Source organism: Anabrus simplex, chromosome 8, assembly GCF_040414725.1.
Source record: "Anabrus simplex isolate iqAnaSimp1 chromosome 8, ASM4041472v1, whole genome shotgun sequence".
Lineage (NCBI taxonomy): Eukaryota > Metazoa > Arthropoda > Insecta > Orthoptera > Tettigoniidae > Anabrus > Anabrus simplex.
The window spans coordinates 13,150,876-13,167,313 of record NC_090272.1 but is presented as its reverse complement, the minus strand read 5'-3'; the positions used below and the strand labels follow the sequence as shown (position 1 = coordinate 13,167,313).

At 38.8% G+C, this 16,438-nt stretch overlaps 1 protein-coding gene across 1 annotated transcript in view; it reads right to left on the bottom strand.

Annotated features, from left to right (window-relative positions):
* Positions 1-16,438, bottom strand: part of mfr (misfire) — a 426,204-nt gene that overhangs the window by 291,590 nt on the left and 118,176 nt on the right. The window lies entirely within an intron of this gene.

The following is a 16,438-nucleotide window of genomic DNA, read 5'->3' as shown; positions in this document are numbered from 1 at the left end:
GGGAAGGAAGCGAGCAAGGCCTTATTTATGTTTCAGCCTGCTGTGGATAACTGTCTGCCTGTAACCTGGTTATTTTAACTTCTCTTCAAATTAATTGTGAAATCTTGTTTCTAACTGATCTCTTCCGACAGGGTCTGTAGCCCAATGGATTTAAATACAAAATTAAAACAGTATATTCGCTTGTTTTTGTATAGATTATGAATACTCACTTAAATAGAAACCGAGCACCAGCCCGGGAGGGTACACATGGTCCGAGCGCTGCCATCAATTATCACTCTTGTATCTACGTCTTTTCCAAGAGGAGAGTGAATCTAAATATCTCTCTTATTCTCATACCGTCTCTGACGGGTTCCTCCTCCTCTTGGGCTTACATGCTTGCTCCACGGCATCGGAAGCAACTGGCAGGTGCGCTCAAATCGGGAGTATGGTCGACTTTTGTTCTCGTACAGCTCCGACAGTATTCATGCTTTTAAATGAAAATAGCTCAAGGCAAATTTTTATTCTGCACCTTTTTTCTGATACACTGAAAAATGATGGAAATATGACTGGCAGTCATATGAACGTTTATGTCCAGAGCCGGGAACTGTAAAGAGAGTCGCTATGGAGATCGCTTCGGCAATGCTTTAGAGGCTTTGTACACCTGTCACCTGTACACCTGTGATAACTGGCTTTCTTTTGTTCCGGAAGGAAGAGATCAGATCAAGGTCTGCAAAAATGAAAATAAATATGAAAGTGCAAAGAGCCCCAGAGTGTAAAAACGTAACGACAAGCTGCTGGCAGGGAGAGGGCATTTGTGTAATCATGCACGTGCTCTGTGATTGTGAAGCCCCCGGAAGGCCTACTTCATTGACATAAAACTAAGTGCAGGAAAATTCTAGATACCTATATCTCAATGTGAAAAATAGATAATCAGCTTTAGCATTCATTCACTCCAAACAGACATCCACAGTTCCAGCCCTTCAGGCAAGCAACTCAATGTTGAAAACACCCTAGGGATATGAACCAAAAATTTTAGGTAAATGAAATACAATAAAGTATGGGAATATATTCTTTGTTTATTCCTAAAAATTAAAATCCTTTTCTTAATCATCGTTATGTGGTCGATTAGATTAGCAGTTTGCCTTTTTCTACCACTACAAGCGCTAATGTGAGTCAATGCAGAGTTTCACTTAAGCACCACTACGAGCGCTAATGTGAATCAATGCAGAGTTTCATTTAAGCACCACTACGAGCACTAATGTGAGTCAATGCAGAGTTTCACTTAAGCACCACTACGAGCGCTAATGTGAGTCAATGCAGAGTTTAATTTAAGCACCACTACGAGCGCTAATGTGAATCAATGCAGAGTTTGATTTAAGCACCACTACGAGCGCTAATGTGAATCAATGCAGAGTTTTTTTAAGCACCACTACGAGCGCTAATGTGAGTCAATGCAGAGTTTTACGTAAGGCCTTATAACTACATTCGGTGTGGACTGTTTTAACCCTTAGCCTTCCTTTTTTTCCCTGAACACTCCTGCCTCTCCATCTCTCTGCTTGAAGAGGGATAAGTGATAGCACAAACCACCGCCGTCTCAATCTCTATATACTGCCACGAGAATTGCGTTTACAGCGACATTGCAGATGGCAGCACTTACCGCACCCAGAGCACATGTTACTAAATGAAAAGATAATGCACATGCAGAAACTTACATTTCACATTTGAGCTTGGCTTAAGATATAGAAACGTAAAATATATAAAATCTTACCAGTTACAGTAAATATATTAGGATCATCCCACTGCTGCATGGTACATAAACATTTCAGAATTTTCTCGACACGAGTAACGGAGCACCTTTTCAATACTTTTCTTACTGTTATTTACCAACAGTCGACGCAAAAAATATTCTATCACTATTTCCCTGACCCTTTGTTCATAACCAGATTTCAGGATGCGTTTTACGACACATAATGCGTGCGTTCGTCATGTCATTAAATCCACCACCCAAACTCACTGAACTAAATAGAGCTTCTATTGCGTCTCCAGAAAATCATCTAGTCAGAACATAAAATAACCGTTTTTGTAACAGACAAGACACACATTCCACTATAGATTTCATAGTTAGCGAGACAGCATCTGCTGTCTCATTAGTCAGACACTTCAGTTTTTCACGTTTTGATTCCAACCGAATTATTTTAACGTACTCGATGAAATCATCATTCAACCATTGTAAGTATTTCATCTGCTGGTGAATAGAAATGCACACAGTCTGGATTGTTTTGCCGAAAAGCATTGCAGTAATCATTCCTCAACTAAAAGGGATAGATCGGAGACTTCTAAGCCTTTAACGAGGAAGTAGACAGCAGGACTAGAGAACTCGGATTGCAAGTCGGATTACAAGAAAACACAACAGTTTATTCGCGAGAGCAGGAGATTTTACAACATATGTACCACGTACACAAACTTGTCACTGGTTCGGTCGTAGAGGAGCCGTACCTAATTAGCTATTTAATCGGCGATCACTCTGTGGGTGTGAGAGTTTTACATTCAGCTCTAAGCTTTCCTTCACTAATTGGGAAATCCTGACAAACACTATCAACATTTTCCATTTAGGCTACCAGTCCAGAGTACTTCGTGATGGAGCTGACACATAGTACCGCCTGATTTGTTGTTACTGCCCGGATTTTGTCGTGCGAAAATTATGAATTTAATTTAAGAAACGGTCGTTTTTCCTTTATATTTGGCTGCTTCCTTTACTTTATTCAGACGATCAATTTCTGGGTTGTCTTCGAATTGTCTCTGTAGTCTTTTAACTTCATTATGGTTACTCATCAGCCGTTATCGCAGTCTCAGAATTCTTGATCGGAGTCTCTAATGTCTGATTTTCTGATCACTGCTGTCATTCTTGCTCGTTGGAATATTGAGTTGGATTGATAGATCGTTGTTCAAATGAATTTCGTACTCGTCATCCAATGTATTTCCTGCGGTTGAAGAGCTTGTTTTATCACAGATTTCTTCCGAAGAAATATCTTGTCGCTGTCTGGTCTTTCGTGGAGCTATTTTTCTGGTTTGAAGGTAATGGGGATAATTCGAAGACCGACTAGGCACGCTCTCTGTCTTCAATATATTTTCCTTTTAGTTTTATCTTTTAGCTCCATCTCTAGAATTCAGGCTACAAACACGAGCTGCTCGATTAAGTGGTATGTTCCGAGCTGTCAGTGGAGAGATGGCATGGGAGGACATCAGTAGACGAATATGTTTGAGTGGTGTCTTTAAAAGTAGAAAATATCACAATATGAAAATAAAGTTGGAATTCAAGAGGACAAATTGGGGCAAATAATCGTTTTTAGGAAGGGGAGTTAGGGATTGGAATAACTTACCAAGGGAAATGTTCAATAATTTTCCAATTTCTTTGCGATCATTTAAGAAAAGGCTAGGAAAACAACATAGGGAATCTGCCACCTAGGCGACTGCCCTAAATGCAGATCAGTAGTGACTGGTTGATTATTGATTGAGAATAATCGGATGGAATCCATTGCTTACTCTTGGTTGATCCTTGCCTTGATATAGCGTTAAGTCAATTTTCCCAAAGTTGTTTACTTGGGGGGATAACAGGAGTCCTCACACCTGAAGAATTTGGATTTCCTGCTTTGATATACAGAGAGGAACACAACAATTAATCATTTTACAACCAGAGACACACACAAAAGCTCGATGCAAACGCACTAGAACACAATAACGTGGGTACGGAGATAAGTTGGGTGCGTTAGCTGGCGCCCCTAGCTGAGCTGTGTGACACTATGAGCTCACACTGAGAAGCATGTTAACAGCATAGCAGGCAGTATATAGAGATTGAGACGGCGGTGGCAGAAACATATGGACAGCATATTATTTATAAAAATAAAGTAAGGCAAACAAAATAAACATAATACAAGTATAATACAATATTCACGTGCAATGTTCAGCATTTTTAAGCCTGAAATTATCTCAGACAGTCACTTTAACTAGAAAATGTACCCGTGATTCGCCACGGTATTCTACATTGTACATGCAGCGAAGAAGATATTTTAAAACTCCATGTCTCTTAACATGGGGAGGTCCAATGTAACGTGCGAGTTGTGGAGTTGTGATGATAAAGGCAGGTCCACTTGCCTACTGCCGTTCACAATCGTTTTGGGACTTTTCATTATAATGGCAGGTCACATTGCCTACTGCAGGGTCACAATCGACATAGGGAGTTTTCATTGCAATGGCAGGTCCCATTTCCTACTTCCAGGCAGATAACAGTTGAGGAATTTTATTATAGTAGCAAGCATGTTCCCTACTGCCAGACAACAATGAGTTGTGCTCTTATATCATTATAAACACAGGCTCCCTTCCCTGATTCCAGTCAGCTTACTGCCAGTCACGCCAAGTTGGTGAGTTTCCATTTTTTATAGCAGGCCACTATGCCTAACATGTCACATTTTAGATGGGTACATTTGTTTATAATGGCGCGCACTCTTGCCTACTGCCAAACACGATCGGGTAAAGGAGTTTGGAAGAAGTTCCATGCTCTCTAGTCTTCTGCCAGTCAAATCGAGAAGGAAATTATTAATTATAATGATACACAGGTGTTGGAGAAGGACCCCATTCCTATTGCCAGTCAAAGTCGATGTGGGGAGTACTGATTACGATAGCAGACTCCCTCCTGCTGACAGTCATTATCGATTTGTAAAGTATTAATTACAATGTCACACACACCCTTTCTAGATCGCTACAAATCCACAAATGAATAAATATAGATCAACATAATAAAGATGCCTTTGCTGGCGAGATGTAGTGTTTACGGTGCACTGTGTCTTCTGGTATGGGCTATATCACATTTGTTACTTTCATTGACCTGTGTCAGTCTCATCCTTGGCTTTGAAAATATGAAAGTGACTGAGGGATGAGTGATGCTAGTAATACCATTGCTTATGCAGCCAGTCCCTGTTATGAATGGTGTGAAAATATCGCTCATAGGGTCGGTTGGTGCATGCATTTCAGTGGGCTTGGCAGACGGATATGTAATAGGAACGGCCGTCTCGGTGAGGAAAGCAACGGGAAACTACCTCACTCCTCATTTCCCTAGTACGCCTCTTCAGTGACGTCTAGGCTATTTATGACAGCTGTTGGCAGAGCTGCAGGGGATCAAACCAGCCTTCGGGCTGAGTACCCAACATACAACGTAATAAAATATATGCATATTTACCTTCATTTAAAATTTAGCTTTGATAAACGGTACATCATATTGACAACCGTATTGTAAGATAATACGCAACATTTAGCTGTCTAAATGGCTGGTCGTGTGATATTTTCGCGTATCTCATCTATTTATGGGTAAGACTGAGTTAGAAACGTTGAATAGGGTGAAATATGAGTAAGGTTTTTTCACACTGCATATATATTTTGGATACTTATGTGACAGCTACAAACACAGAAAACATAGAATTTGGCTCACATGTAGCTACTAGGTGGGCTAATGCTCGTGTAGAATTTCATGATCCTATCTTCCCAATAAGTGATTCAAACCATCAGTTATATGTAAACAAGTGCAAAATTTACGTACCACCCAGAAATAGAGCCAAATCTAACGTATAAGGGATAGAGATACGACAAAAAGTTATAGGACAATAGTTATACATCACTTCAAACTAAACCGAGATTGTGCCATCCGTTTTGTGATACGACTTAACGTTTAGCCACCAAATATCTCGAAATGAAGGACTGAACCGTCATTAAAATTGCCTTCATATTTAGATTTTTTGGGGGGGGGGGGTAAAAATTAAAAATTAAAACATCTTGTAATTTTTCCGTCGGTTACAGGCTATAAGCTACAATTTTGCCAAATGCAATTTTCTAGTTCGTCTGGCAGATTGTGCCGCCATCTTCAATCGGGAGATGGGGTTAAAAATTAGGATTTTCATGAAACGTTTAAGCCCATGAAACCTATAGGTTATCGTTTGGGATAAATATATCCATCTGAATGCGTTTTTATGCTGTGCCCCAAATTTGAGACTCGCAGCGGGTCCTCGTCAGGGTATTTTGAGAATTTTCGATTTTTCTAGGGATCCTGAAGTCATCAGTTTCTCTGGTACCAGGGTTAAAATTTCTAAGATGCTCGAAGTGCCTCATTAATTCACGTCTATTTTTATTTTCACACCTTAATTCATAAATACAGTATATTTAGATCGTTCCAAACCGACTTCAATTTATTAATATAGATTATATTCTACTACCTTCCGTAGGGGTACTAAGGACGTCTTGCCCCCACAGTATTTTTTCCAGATAGTAGGTAATATGTATACGCCCCCACCCCAAGGGCGGCCGAACTTGTACTTTAAAAATATCCGGAGTGTCAAGTTTCATCTCAGCGACCCCGAAAAGTATGGATTCGACACTATTCGATTATTTTTATATATCATTCACCCCTCGCCCCCTACCCCAAAGGGGCTGAAGTTGGACTTTAAAACATTCCGGAATGTCACTATTCTTCTCAGCGACCAAGAAAATTATGGATTCGACACTATTTTCGATTATTTTTTTATATCACTCCCCCTCACTCCACACCCCAAAGATGGCTGAAGTTTGACTAAAACAAAAAATGAGGCACCTTCTCCTAGCGGAGGTTGGCGGTCCACATAACCAAGCATGTTCTGAAGTGCACTTGTGCCATCTTCGGATGTCCATCAGCCATGAATTCCTCTTCCTGCCTACAGACCTTTCCCCTGTATCTTACCTTCAATGATGAGTTGTAATAGCTGGTACTTCTTGTCTCTCATAATGTGCCCTAGATATTGTTTTCTTTACAGTAAGTAATAGTTAGTTTTGGTTCTTCATGCGATGAATGACTTCGTTATTTGAAATTTTCAGCACCCAAGGTATTCGGAGTAGGCGGCGATATTGATACATTTCAAAAGCATCAATTCTTTTTTCTAGATTTTGGTCCAGGGTCAAGCTTTCACATCCAGAGAGAAAAATGGAGAACAGATAGCACCGAGTCATTCGCATTCTCAATTGCAGAATTAGATACGATCTTGTAAATGGCTGTTGCATGCAAAAAAATTGTCTCCTGGCCTGTTCTATTCTAGATTTTATCTCTCTCTTGGAATCACATTCCTCACCTAGCACAGTGCCCAAGTATTTGAAGGAGGATACTTGTTCAATCTTACTGCCTTTTATTGACAGGGTTGCTTGGATTTTTCTTTTAGAGAAGACTACAACTTTGGTCTTGGAAGTGTTGACAAACAGGCCAAAATCTTCAGCGCTGTACTAATTTGTCTATCATACGTTGCTATGACAACAATATCATCTGCGTACCTGATATTGTTAATTGTCTGTCCATTTATAACTATCCCGCTGTTTTCCTACAACAACACCTCCCTAAATATTGCGTCAGAATAAATGTTGAATAAGAGAGGTGATAGCACACATTCCTGACGAACACCTTTCCGATTGTAGTCGCTTCTGATGTTCTTTGGTCGATTTTGACATCTGCGGTTTGATTCCAGTACAGTGCCCTGATAATGCGTAGATCGCTTTGGTCAATACTAGTCGATCTTAATTTCTCTACCATCTTTTCATGTTTCACACAGTTGAAGGCTTTTTTGTAGTCAATAAAACAAGTATATACATCGACATTCATGTCCCTGCACCTCTGTACTAGTACATTTAAGGAGAAGAGTGCTTCACGTGTGCCGGCCCCATTTCGGAAACCAAACTGGGTCTGATCCATATGATATTCATATTTCTTGTAAATCCGGGTGTGTACGATTCGCAGAAATATTTTGAGTATATGGGACATCAAACTAATCATACGGTAATCATCACACTGGGAGGAGTTCTGCTTCTTTGGAATTGGTATTAAAGTTGATCTCAGCCAGTCAGAAGGTATCTTTCCTTATGTATAGATAATGTTGAATAACGATGCTAGTAGACTGGGGGGTAAATTCTGTCTGGACCAGTGGCTTTACCATTCTTCTGAAGTTTAATGACATTCAATACTTCACTCTGTGTTATTTCAGGGATTCTTCACTGATTCTTTCGTCAGGTGGGGGAAGATCATCTCTGTCATCTTTGAAGAAATATTCGACGTACGGTATTCCTTCCATCTTTTAAGTTTCTCTTCAACTCCTAAAATAATCTCATTTTTTGCGTTCTTATTTGTCCGCATCGCTTCATTTGTAGACCACTCAGGTCTTTCATCTTTTTATATAGGTCAAAGTGATCATGTTTCTCCCGAAGTTCCTCGATTTCCTTGCATTTGTCAGACATCCAGGATTCCTTTGCTTCTCTGCATTTTCTACGTATCTCTTTGTGTAGATTTTGGTATTTTACGGGGTCTTTATCTCTATATTTCCTTCTTTAATTCATAAGCTCCAGGATTTCATCAGTCATCCAGTTTTGCTTTTTGTTGCTTGTGACGTATCCAATGTTATTTTCCTGGACTTGAGTTATGCTCTCTCTTGTGGAATTCTATGTGTATTCTATTTCTATATGTTGAGGATCTTTTATTGATTCCATCTTTTCTTCCAGAGCAGCACCAACACTAGTTCAGACATCAGAACTGGCCAATTTTCTGATATCTATGTCTTGATATTTTAACGCATCCTGTAGCGTTTCTAAAGCGCTGCATTTTAAAGTCCATTACTACTGGGTTGTGGTCACTGTTAATGTCGGCACCAGGATAGGGTTTTACTGATTTCACGAATTTCTTCAACTCTTGTTTCACTAGAATAAAATCGATCTGATTTTTGACGGTATTTTCTTCATTATCGGTGGGTGAAGTCCATGTGTATAGCCTCCTAGGGTGAAGTTTGAAAAAGGTATTAGAAACGGAAACTTCATATTCTGTGCAAAACTGCACCAATCTGTCTCCCCTTGTGTTTCGTTCACCAAGACTATAGCTCCCTACAATATTACCTTCAGCACCAAGGCCAATCTTTGAGTTGAAATCACCCATGACCAATCTAATCTCAGCGACCCCGAAATCAATGGATTCGACACTATTTTCGATTATTTTTATAACTCATTGCCCTCTCGCCCTCCCCCACGACAAAGGGGACTGAACTTGGACTTAGAAAAAATTCGGAGTGAGGCTGTCTTTTTCGGGGTTTGTTTGATTGTTTCGTGAAATATTACGACAAATTGGGGAATATATGAGGGACAGCGCCAGTTTTAAGTTTCCATCTATCTCTAGGAATTTCTGCCTGTTCGCCTAGTACGGTATTACAAATGAATCTGATTTAACAATAAATTCTCCGAAAAATGTGAATCGCACACACAACACTTACAGAAAGCTTTTTTGTCCTTTCTGGGAATCGCCTTTTCCCATTTAAAAAATTCTGCTTCATTTTTAGGTGGTTTGAAGAAGTGTTTACCTTTTGTAGTTTTGTAGTCAGACTTACATCCTGGAAGGAACAAGCAGGCATTTTTCCCTCGTCGATATTTTTGTAATTTTAATAAACTCAGCACTTTATTTACACTAAATAAAATAATACCGTCACCAAATCACACGCTCTTCGCTTTCACTTAACAGAAACGCACGACAATTAAAAGTTTGCCTTCACAGAACAACACTACCGGACATAACCGTAATGCAGCTACAGATATACCAACCCTTAGATCGCAACGGTGCTGCCCCTAGCGGACGATTAATCACAGTTCCTAAACCAGCCAACAGGGAACAACTTAAGAGCTCGCACTTTCCCTTCCACTCGTTATGGTTTTACCGGAATAGTTTTAAGCTAGACACAACTCTGCAATCAAAGTGGGGAAAATGTGTTGTGCCTTTATTCACGAACTGACTTTCCCACAGTAGTACTTTTCGCAAAGCTTTTACACGGTCAAAGAGGTGGTTAATGCTAAGATCTCTACCTTGTAGGGAGGAATTGGCCAGTGAGATTTAATAGAACTGCCAAATCTCGTAATCAGTTTTTAAATGTATAGTTCTTCTAGTAGTTCACTGTGTATTTCCATGAAGAGAGCTATTTCTTTCCACAGAGCATTAAAGCGATGTAAAAATTTTGCTCTGCATAACCAACGCTCGTTCGTATAATATGGAATATCACCATACTCACTTTCAATGTCACGAAGAAACTCGTGAAATTCTCTGTGCTTCAGTCCCCTTGATCTGACAAAGTTAGTCGTTTTAGTAACTACATCCATGACAGTTCCGAGTTGGATCTGCTTTGAACATAGATTTTCTTGGTGTATAATGCAATGCACAGGCAGAAGATCATGTTGATTGTTCATTTCTTTTAATTTGTTTTGGAGACGTTCTACCACTCCTGTATTCTTCCCACATTGCAGCTGCCCCATCTGTTGTTATGCACACTATATTTTCCTAGAGAAAGCCGAAACTCTCCACTGTCACTTCGATACTTGCAAATATATCAAAATCGGTTGTGGTATGTTTCATTGGCACTCCCTTGTCACAAGGTCACTGTTTACACCTCTGATGAAAATAGCAAGTTGGGAGGTGTCATGTTGCACTCATCATTTGAGCCTGTTGGGAAATTGAATTAATTATATTTGATATTGGATGGGAGATATTCACATATAACATCAAAATTATAAAATTATGGGACAATCAGGAGGCCACTGTATGTGATCAAAGAATTAGATGAAGCCCAAGCTTCCTTTCTTTTCTAGAAGAAAATGCTATCTCTGTAAGGTAAACAGTCAACACCCGGTCTGATGCGTCAGAATAGAAATTGCACAGTAGAAACGGAAAATTCCACTGTATGAGTGAGAACGGAAACAACGAACATCCCTTGACCTGTAATGTGAATATATCTGGTCCAATCAGGCTTCACCATTCAAATAATTTCAAAATTAGCGGACAGAATATTTAATTTATCTTCAATCAAGGCAAATAATTAAGATGGACTTTATAACAGCAGGATATAGGTATTGATCAAGCAAATGCATTAATTGTAATGGCGCACTGAACTCTCAGTTAGCAACAGAGGTATGCAGTTCCCGCTACTACGGACGGTGTTAGTTCGACAGCGCACGGGGAGAATTAATCCGACGAACGCTATCCAGATTATAAAAATATTACGAACAAGTTTTGGATCACGCTATACCAGTGAAATGGCACGCATTTTAAAAAAATTAATTGAGTGGTGAATTTCATTTCTTGAACATTTTTTATTAGGAGACGTTCTCCAACGGGGACTTTTGTGCGATAAAAGTATGTATCCTTCCGCTGAGAAAGAACTCCACAACTGCAAAGCCCCAATTCGCAACATTCAGTTCTTCAGAAGAGACGCGTGCTGAATATCGCCCCGTATTCGTGAATATCTACAGTGAACAAAGTGTATCTGTCTATGTATACATACGAAGTTAAGTAGAAACACCAAGTGCCTATGACAGTGTTTTTCAGAATATCAGGGAACTAAATAATGGAAAAACATATTCTATGAGACAATTTACATATTGCCGACACGAGATTTTGAGTTGCGTAATAATTACAACACAATTATAATACGAGCTTTGTTATGCTCACTAGTAACGGAACTAAGACATTCTAACATGCAAGAAGATAATTTCAGTCTAGAGAACACTTTCCTTGTTCTGCTGTAGTAAGTCAGCTGGTGAGCAGCTATTTGGGTAATCTTCACTTTCACCAGCGTACTCGGTCAAGGCTAAACACAAACCTCGCATCTTACAGAAGCTTTTTTTGTGAAGACCGGCGGAGAGGCGGGCAACAGCAGGTATTGACTGCGTGTGTATGAAACAAGTAGACGTCCAAGACGAAAAATGTTATTAACAATCCTTCGCGATTGAGCACGAGATAGGGTGTGTACGTACGTACTAAATGATTAGTGTTCCGATATATTATATCAGGAGTACAGTGAAAATACCGTGTGAAAGAGTAAATAATAAAGTGTAATACTTCTGTGCTGGATATAAGTAGTGGTTAAGCAATATGGATACCTCAAGAAAAGAAAAATGAAGAATAATAATAACTGGTGTAACATGGAATACTAACTTCTTATGGCGGAGTCCTCTGGCGGGGTTGGAGTTAGTTGCTAGATGTGAGTATTATTCTCATATTATTATATAGAATCTAAAACATCATATCTTTAATGTAATTTAGATGTAGGTACGCGAGTCGTAGAGGTAGACACGAGGACACAGTCAAATTATTCAGGGTATTTTTGTCGTGATAATGTGCTTAGATATTATTATTATTATTATTATTATTAGTATTATTATTATTATTATTATTATTATTATTATTATTATTATTATTATTATTATTATTATTATTATCAATATGTTACTACTTCAGGTTATTTGTAATGATTTTTACAATTGTGTGAAGCAGAATTTCAGTTTAGTGCGTAAACATGTATATTTTGAGATATTTATAGGACCGTCGTTGGAAAATAAATTTTTAATTAATTAATTAATTAATTAATAGTGGCATTTTATTTGTGTGAACCAGCATATCGAATTAGGATTGTGGTAACTAAATTCAATATTATGACCAGGAATTTATTTGATTTAGCCTACTCTCATAATGTCAGTAAATGTGATAGTGATAGTTACTTTTTTGAAGTGGAATCTCAGTAAACAATTGGGTGATTATTAATACTATAAAATGTTTAGCCTCTAGTAAGAACTATTTATTATCGAAACGAAATGTGATGTTGAGTGACGATACCAGTCAGATTTTTGTTGAGGTCCATATTTAACAGAATATTGTGATATGTAATGTTCTTCTCAGAGAGTAATTGAGAGATTTATGCACCAGCTGTTGACTGGAAAATGTAGAGAAATCAGCGATGCAGCTGATATGAATTGAATACCGGCATTGTGAAGCCGAAGAAACATAGTATTGAGAGGCAGATATGCTGATGAACCAGTTGAAAATATTAAGTAGTTGAAAGGACCTAGTGACGCATTTGTAGGCTAATTGTGACGCAACATCTATTATTGATATGTAACTTTTATTGAATATTTACATTGCCACTGAAATATCGCGTTGGTTCGTGAAACACCCAATTGATTTATTAAGATTGTTAGATATTGCTTACTTTCTAAGGAACTACTTTTTGCGTGACACTACGTATTATTATTATTATTATTATTATTATTATTATTATTATTATTATTATTATTATTATTATTATTATTATTATTATTATTATTAAGATTATATTTATTTTTTTATTTTGGCAAATTTTGTGCTACGTTCCTTAATGCTGACATGAACCTCATTTCATATATACACTGACTGACAGAGCAAATGCAACACCAAGAAGGAGTGGTTCGAAAGGGATGAAAGTTGGGGAAAAACAGAGACGGCACGGACGAATAATTGATGTTTATTTCAAACCGATATGCAGGTTACACAATGCGCACGGCATCGACTCAGTAGGATGTATGACCACCGCGAGCGGCGATGCACGCAGAAACACGTCGAGGTACAGAGTCAATAAGAGTGCGGATGGTGTCCTGAGGGATGGTTCTCCATTCTCTGTCAACCATTTGCCACAGTTGGTCGTCCGTACGAGGCTGGGGCAGAGTTTGCAAACGGCGTCCAATGAGATCCCACACGTGTTCGATTGGTGAGAGATCCGGAAGTACGCTGGCCATGGAAGCATCTGTACACCTCGTAGAGCCTGTTGGGAGATGCGAGCAGTGTGTGGGCGGGCATTATCCTGCTGAAACAGAGCATTGGGCAGCCCCTGAAGGTACGGGAGTGCCACCGGCCGCAGCACATGCTGCACGTAGCGGTGGGCATTTAACGTGCCTTGAATACGCACTAGAGGTGACGTGGAATCATACGCAATAGCGCCCCAAACCATGATGCCGCGTTGTCTAGCGGTAGGGCGCTCCACAGTTACTGCCGGATTTGACCTTTCTCCACGCCGACGCCACACTCGTCTGCGATGACTATCACTGACAGAACAGAAGCGTGACTCATCGGAGAACACGACGTTCCGCCATTCCCTCATCCAAGTCGCTCTAGCCCGGCACCATGCCAGGCGTGCACGTCTATGCTGTGGAGTCAATGGTAGTCTTCTGAGCGGACACCGGGAGTGCAGGCCTCCTTCAACCAATCGACGGGAAATTGTTCTGGTCGATATTGGAACAGCCAGGGTGTCTTGCACATGCTGAATAATGGCGGTTGACGTGGCGTGCGGGGCTGCCACCGCTTGGCGGCGGATGCGCCGATCCTCGCGTGCTGACGTCACTCGGGCTGCGCCTGGACCCCTCGCACGTGCCACATGTCCCTGCGCCAACCATCTTCGCCACAGGCGCTGCACCGTGGACACATCCCTATGGGTATCGGCTGCGATTTGACGAAGCGACCAACCTGCCCTTCTCAGCCCGATCACCATACCCCTCGTAAAGTCGTCTGTCTGCTGGAAATGCCTCCGTTGACGGCGGCCTGGCATTCTTAGCTATACACGTGTCCTGTGGCACACGACAACACGTTCTACAATGACTGTCGGCTGAGAAATCACGGTACGAAGTGGGCCATTCGCCAACGCCGTGTCCCATTTATCGTTCGCTACGTGCGCAGCACAGCGGCGCATTTCACATCATGAGCATACCTCAGTGACGTCAGTCTACCCTGCAATTGGCATAAAGTTCTGACCACTCCTTCTTGGTGTTGCATTTGCTCTGTCAGTCAGTGTATATAATATATTTTTTTTACTGTGTATCATTTTGAGTACGAGATAAATTGGTTTATGGTCGTGGTCAATGGTTGTTTCAGTGATTTACTATTATATGGACACTGAAATTAACGAATAATCATGTGAATTTAATTCGATAATCTGATATGATGTTTTTCTTGGAGAATTTTTGTGGATGTGACTTTTAGTGTATATTTGTAAATAGTCAGTGATAGTCTGTTGTTCCCATTTTTTTGTTGATGTGGTAGGCTATTCATTTGGCTGTCTCTTGTAAATAATACAGTACTTTTAGGATCTATTTTTTCTTTGATTTAATTTAGATTAATTTATTGTAGAACTCGCGTACAGTATAAGGAAATGTTTTAGATTCAAATGCATCAACAACAAACCCAGAAACATTTTTTACGTGTTACTGAACTGGAGACGGTCTGAACTAAAATTTATGTATTTTGAAATTGTATGTTACGGAACATGAGTTATAATTAGACAGTTCAGTAACCATTTGACAACGAAGTATTTATAATTATTTGAAAAAATATTCTTTAGGCAACTGACTTTCCTTTATTTTGCACAGTGAGGAGTCTCTTTCTTTTGGATTGAAACATGTCATGGTAACTATCATTTAAAACAAATGTTTATTAAATTATGTAAATGAGAGTTAATTATTATCACCAGAGGTGTCATCTATTGGAATGCGAATGTTCTGAATCATACATTACATATTCACAGTGGTAATAAATTACAGTGGACACCAGTGGCTAATTTTTATTGTTGTTATTATTATTATTATTATTATTATTATTATTATTATCAGTGTGTTATCACTATAATTTACCTATTATTTTTCAAGGCCTAATATAATGATGGAGGCATGTTATCAATCTTTCTGAAGCGGTCAATTATGCATTTTGGAATTAATTAAAATTTTAATTAATTAGAATATTAACATATTTATTTATTTTTATGTAGCTTCTGAGTAATTTTATTATTGTTTTAATTGAGTTGGTGGATGATTATTAGCACTTCTGATGCTTGATTTTGGATAGCCACTGTGAAATTCATTTGGGTAAAAATTATTATTATTATTATTATTATTATTATTATTATTATTATTACTGTCCACTTATTATTACATTTGCACATGGTGACTATCACCATATCACCATGCAAGTGTGTATATTTATACAAGTATTTAATGAATTTAAGTAACAGATTTGGTAATTAATTATTCACTTTTTTACGACTTAATTAACAAATTATTTATCTTAAGAGTTAATCAGTGAAGTAATAATAAGTTTTATTTTATAAATAATACTCTTGGACATTAAATAGTAAAAATTTGAGGCTGAATTTACATCACTTTCACTAATTATCGATTAAAAGCATTTCTTTATTTTCTTTAATTATGATCAATAAATTTTATGTACAATTTTCAAAATCACTCTGTGTCATGATTTTTATTTCGTTAGATGACTATCCCTAGTTGAGTTATACCTTATGCATCCCTAAATTGACGACAGGGACTGATCGCGACTAAGATAGATCTCAAAGTTTCGGTAAGTATATTCTTTTCAGGGGCAGCCGTGGCAATAGTGGACTTCAAGTCAACACCAAAGCAGCTCTAGAAGGGTGCAATATATATCCGTGCTGTCGTCTATCGGCAGTGAATATGCTATGAAATTCTTTGTGACGCTACATAATTGCCTATGAACGTTATAATCTACGTCTTTTATTCATCGCATAATTGTAGAAGGGGATAAGGTAATAGATTGAAAATA